This window comes from Anolis carolinensis, chromosome 1, assembly GCF_035594765.1.
Source record: "Anolis carolinensis isolate JA03-04 chromosome 1, rAnoCar3.1.pri, whole genome shotgun sequence".
NCBI lineage: Eukaryota > Metazoa > Chordata > Lepidosauria > Squamata > Dactyloidae > Anolis > Anolis carolinensis.
The window spans coordinates 17488127-17494547 of NC_085841.1; positions in this window are offsets into that span (position 1 = coordinate 17488127).

The following is a 6421-nucleotide window of genomic DNA, read 5'->3' on the forward strand; positions in this document are numbered from 1 at the left end:
TCAGATGGTATTTGTGGCACAAGTTCCAATGAATCATCTGAGCAATGGTATTATGCCTCTGCTTGTAGTCTGTCTGTGCAATCTTCTTGCAGCAGCTGAGGATGTGATCTATTGTTTCATAAATTCCTTATCTTCTACCATTGAATTGTATATTTTTGCCACTGTTCCTTTATTTGTTTTTTCTCTTGCATTTAGCCATTTATCTACCTTCAATTCTTCAGTGGGCTGTGGACCCTCTTTTTTTTACTTGTTTATGCTTTTGTATAAGGTAAAGGTAAAGGTTTCCCCTGACGTTAAGTGGGAATTTTGAGCTTGAAAACTATAAAAGTGCATGTTTTGCTGTGTTATGTATCTCAGCCTATTTTGGTGAATTATCGCGGGCTGGCCTCACTTTCAGCTGAAATTAAATAAAATACCTCGGTGGCTTCTGCTTCAACTTGGTGAGCTCTATTCTGGAATTATTAGCTTCTTTTTCTCACCAGGCTTAACCCACAGCTGCTTGGATCTCACTATCCACTGCGGGTCTAAATTACTTGATATCACAGGTATGGGCAGACTTCGGCCCTCCAGGTGTTTTGGACTTAAACTCCCACAACTGGCTGTTAGGAATTATGGGAGTTGAAGCCCAAAACACTTGGAGGGCCAAGGTTTGCCCATGCCTGCCCTAATAAATACAAGGGCATTGCGGTCTGGCTGCTTGGGTTTAGGGTGAATGCTTTCCATCAGCTAGGATTGCCAACTTTCTTTCTTTCTTTAACCTGGCTCTAGTGCTAGTTCTTGTATACCTTTTCAAAAGGCTGACCCAGGAGTTATGCAGGTGAAGCTGTGTTTCATTGCCTTCTTTCCATCTTATCAACCCAAGCCTCACCTGCAAAGCTCCTAACGTGTCTTCTTAATATTAAAGGCACAGTAGGAGCATCAGTAAAGAGGCCACAATTACCCTACGAACAAATCCAGCAAACTCTTATCTCTCACCTCCAGTGAGCATGAAATTTTAAATTGGGGATTAAACTAAAAGAATGGGGGATTTTTAAAAAGTACTCATGGCAAGGTTGTGACCGGTTGTTGAAGAAAGTATACCTCTGCCCTTGGCAGTGTAAGGTTATTTCATTATATGGCATGTTGTTTCGGCTAACTTGGCCATAAAACTTTATACTGTCACTAGTTTTTAAACCTATGTCTTGTTTTTCAATGGTTAGGTGATTTTGTAATGTCATTATCTAATTTTATTATAGTAAAGGCAAAGGTTTCCCCTGACGTTAAGTCCAGTCATGTCTGACTCTGGGGGTTAGTGCTCATCTCCATTTCTAAGCTGAAGAGCCAGCGTTGTCCGTAGACACCTCCAAGGTCATGTGGCCGGCATGACTGCATGGAGCCCCGTTACCTTCCCGCCGGAGCGGTACCTATTGATATACTCACATTGGCATGTTTTCGAACTGCTAGGTTGGCAGGAGCTGGAGCTAACAGCGGCCGCTCACGCCGCTCCCGGGGTTTGAACCTGGGACCTTTAGATTTTCCACTGTTTTCAGAGTGTGGTTCTATATTTACTGTCCTGATTTTAGAGTTTATTTAATACTGGTAGCCGGACTTTTCTGAGTGTTGTTCTATATTAACTGTTCTATATTTACTGTCTGATTTCAGGGGAATTCCAGACAGGAAACTATCAGGGCCAGCTAACACCTCCAAACAAAGGATTCCACCTGGCTGGAAACAGCCAGGCTTTGAAGCTGCAAGTCTATTTAGTGCTAATCAAGGTGGCCAATTGCAACATTCACACTTGCCTCCAACAGACAAGAGTTCTTTCTCCCACCCTGGACCTTCCACAGATATATAAACTTCACTTGCCTAGCCTCCAGCATACCTCACAACCTCTGAGGATGCCTGCCATAGATTTTGGCGAAACATCAGGAGATAATGCTTCTGGAACATGGCCATACAGCCCAGAAAACTCACAGCAACCCAGTGATTCTGGCCATGAAAGCCTTCGACAACTTCTTCTTCTTCTTCTTCTTCTTCTTCTTATTATTATTATTATTATTATTATTATTATTATTATTATTATTATTATTATTACGTCTCTCACCCTCAAGCACCTTTCTTGTCACAAATCCCAGCTGAACACCTGCTGTTTTCTCCCTCAGTCTGGACACTCTTCTCCCATTGATCCAGCCTAAAATCGCATGGCTTTTCTAGCTTCTCCTTATTGAAATCCATTTTGTTAGTTTTGGCCCAGCTCTCTAATCTGTTAAGGTCATTCTGGATCCTGATCCTGTCCTCAGGGGTATAGCCAGCCATCCCTCCCAATTTGATGTCATCTGCAAACTTGATGACTGTGTTTTTTATTCCATCATCCAAGTCCTTGATGTTGACATCCAAGTCCTTGATGTTGAATAGCCCTGAGCTCAGGACAGATCCCTGTGCAACCCACTTTTCTCCAGGATGAAGAGGAACCATTGGTTAGCACCCTTTGGGTTCAGGTGGTTAACCGATTCTCAATGCATTTTGCAGAAATCCATATTGACTAGATCTGAAGACGTTAGCAAACCAGACTCTGTTGGAAATAGCAACCTCCCAAGCCACTCACTATTTATTTGTTAATGTATGTATTTGCTAACCTGTATTTTATGTGTATGTTCATTTGCCAGTTTGTACCTCTTTAGTGTGGGAGGGGTTATAGACATGTGATTGTACTGAGCATACACAGACTCAAGACCCCATTTTGTATTCAGTATCTGTTTAGACTTCCTTGGGAGCAGTCTTGCATCAGACTTCACTGGAAATGGATGCATGTATGAGTCTGATCTTCAATGAAAGTAGGTTGTTATTTGAACTTTAATAGAGAAGTATTTACTTATGGACTTCAGTGAGTACAACTATATTAAAGGACTATTGATTAAGAATGATACCTTGTATACTCAACACAGAGTGAAGCTACATCCGACTTGTAACTGAACTTCAATAAGAAATGTGCCTGTATGGTGAATAAATACAAGATGTTTTATGAGTAAACAAGCTACGATATTTTTCAAAGAAGGCTTTTTTTTATCTCTTTTGCATATTTTAACCAAGAGGTTTAAAGGGAGTGCCTATCTTTTGGGCAATTTCAACTGTAAAGAAACAACCATCCTCTGCTAACCAAATATATTTTTGTAGTGGCATGCCTTTATCCTTGGCAATTTAAACACATGGTTCTTCAGTTTAACAGCTGAGTTGCCTGTGTGCTATTACATTAATGCTTGTGAATATCACTTGTTCAAAGAGTTGACTTCTAACAAGGTCATGTTTTTCTTGGCTCGTGGTTTTCAAAAGGTGGTCTTCACATGTTCATGGAGATTCACATTTGCCAAAAGGATATGTGCCCATAGACTGGGTGCAGTTATTTTCCAATAGCTTATGCTATAGGCTATGGAATTTGCAATAGACTCTTTATTGTACAAGGGCTATCCGGAAAGTAGATTACGTTTTGGAATTAAAAATGAACAAAGTATAGGAGAAAACATTTACAATATGCAGTTGAAAGCTACACCCAAATACCACTTCTCAACATAATCGCCATTCAAATCTAGGCACTTATCATAACGATGAAGGAGCTATGCAACTCCTTCCCCACTAAACTCTGCCGCTTGCGTCCTCAACCAGCCGGTCCCCCCTCCCGCAGCTGCACAGCGTCACCAGCCATGCTCCCATTGTTGGAAACAAGTGGTTGAGGATGCAAGCGGCAGAGTTTAGTGGGGAAGGAGTTGCAAAGCTCCTTCATCGCTATGATAAGTGCCTAGATTTGAATGGCGACTGTGTTGAGAAGTGGTATTTGGGTATGGCTTTCAACTGCATATGGTAAATGTTTTCTCCTATACTTTGTTCATTTTTAATTCCAAAACGTAATCTACTTTCTGGATAGCCCTTGTATGGAACATATACAAGCAATCCCTGAGTTACAACCATCTGACATACAAACAACTCATGATTAAGAACAGGGATGAGACAACAAGAAGTGAGAAAAATCCACTTCTTGGAAGGGAAATTCACTCCTGAGTTATGGGGAAAAGATATCACCACTGAAGCTGTATCACCAATCCTTGTTTCCACAACAAGCCAATTTTTTCAAATTCCAATCATCACAGGGACAGAAAGTGAGATGAAATCTCCTGAATAGGGGCACAGACAAACCTACAGAACCTATCTTGTTTGTAACTTGGGGACTACCTGTACATCTATTTTATTTTTATTTTTATTTTTTTGGAAACAGCTTGAAACAAAGTTAGAACACTGCTCTGTACAGATCAGGTTTACTTACACTGAGTGGCAACAACTTGCCAGCATTTTAAGCAAGGCCTGGGTCCCTCCAAAGATATACAGACCTTCCCAAAATGCCTATTTTGCACCTTTGGCATGGAATCTCCCTGATGCAGCTAGCAAGACATAAAACATTGATAGCATTAATCCGTTTGAGGGGGGAAACAATAAACAGAGGACTGATAAAGCCAAGTCAATCAATACTAAATAAATAAAGGAGAGTTATAACAGTAGCTTAAAAGGTCAGAATATTGCAAAAATCTAAAAAAGAGAGAAAGTTAAATGTCTGGGGACAGTTTTTAAAGTCTTCATCTGGTTCCAAAGAAAACACATTAATTGCTGCAGACCACGATTTGGAATTGTTTCAGAAATTGGCTTTAGTAGGTGGCAGTGATGTGAATCCATGCTCTTGAAGATGCCAATAAAGAAGCATTACAGGATTGAATGACCTGGAGGTAGGAGCTACTCACATAGTTGGTGAGCCCACAAAAACAATGCTAGCAGGAATGGGATCTGTATGGTTCAAGGTTATGAATCATGCCATTCTCCAGATGCTGTTGGATTGCAGCTGCCAACATTTCATGCTAATGGCCATGTTGAACAGATTTTCTGGGATTTGCACTCCAACAACATCTAGAAATCTTTCTGCAGAGCGGATACAAAAGGTATGACGCTTTCTTCCAGATGTTGCTGAACTACAATTCCTGTTCGACTTGTTCACTAGAGGACTAATGGGAGATGATGTCCAGCAACATGGAAACTATGCCCTAATGCAATTTTTTTTTCGTGTCAGGAGCAACCGGAGTTGCTTCTGGAGTGAGAGAATTGGCCGTCTGCAAGGACGTTGCCCAGGGGACGCCCGGATGTTTTGATGTTTTTACCATCCTTGTGGGAGGCTTCTCTCGTGTCCCCGCATGGAGCTGGAGCTGATGGAGGGAGCTCATCCACACTCTCCCCAGGTGGGATTCGAACCTGGCAGCTTTCAGGTCAGCAACCCAACCTTCAAGTCACCTAGTCCACTACGCCATCTGGGGGCTCCAGCCCTAATGCAATGTTGGGCAACCTTTTGCACTCGTCGTCTTCATCATGGAAAGAAGTGACAAGTGGAGTGCCGCAGGGCTCCGTCCTGGGCCCGGTTCTGTTCAACATCTTTATTAACGACTTAGACGAAGGGTTAGAAGGCACGATCATCAAGTTTGCAGACGACACAAAACTGGGAGGGATAGCTAACACTCCAGAAGACAGGAGCAGAATTCAAAACGATCTTGACAGACTAGAGAGATGGGCCAAAACTAACAAAATGAAGTTCAACAGGGACAAATGCAAGATACTTCACTTCGGCAGAAAAAATGGAAATCAAAGATACAGAATGGGGGACGATGCCTGGCTTGACAGCAGTGTGTGCGAAAAAGACCTTGGAGTCCTCGTGGACAACAAGTTAAACATGAGCCAACAATGTGATGCGGCTGCTAAAAAAGCCAATGGGATTCTGGCCTGCATCAATAGGGGAATAGCGTCTAGATCCAGGGAAGTTATGCTCCCCCTCTATTCTGCCTTGGTCAGACCACACCTGGAATACTGTGTCCAATTTTGGGCACCACAGTTGAAGGGAGATGTTGACAAGCTGGAAAGCGTCCAGAGGAGGGCGACTAAAATGATTAAGGGTCTGGAGAACAAGCCCTATGAGGAGCGGCTTAAAGAGCTGGGCATGTTTAGCCTGCAGAAGAGAAGGCTGAGAGGAGACATGATAGCCATGTACAAATATGTGAAGGGAAGTCATAGGGAAGAGGGAGCAAACTTGTTTTCTGCTGCCCTGCAGACTAGGACACGGAACAATGGCTTCAAACTACAGGAAAGGAGATTCCACCTGAACATCAGGAAGAACTTCCTCACTGTGAGAGCTGTTCGACAGTGGAACTCTCTCCCCGGGGCCGTGGTGGAGGCTCCTTCCTTGGAGGCTTTTAAGCAGAGGCTGGATGGCCATCTGTCGGGGGTGCTTTGAATGCGATTTCCTGCTTCTTGGCAGGGGGTTGGACTAGATGGCCCATGTGGTCTCTTCCAACTCTACTATTCTATGTGTGTCAAAATTCACCAAAAAACCTAGCATGACTTAGGTGGTGTGCCACTT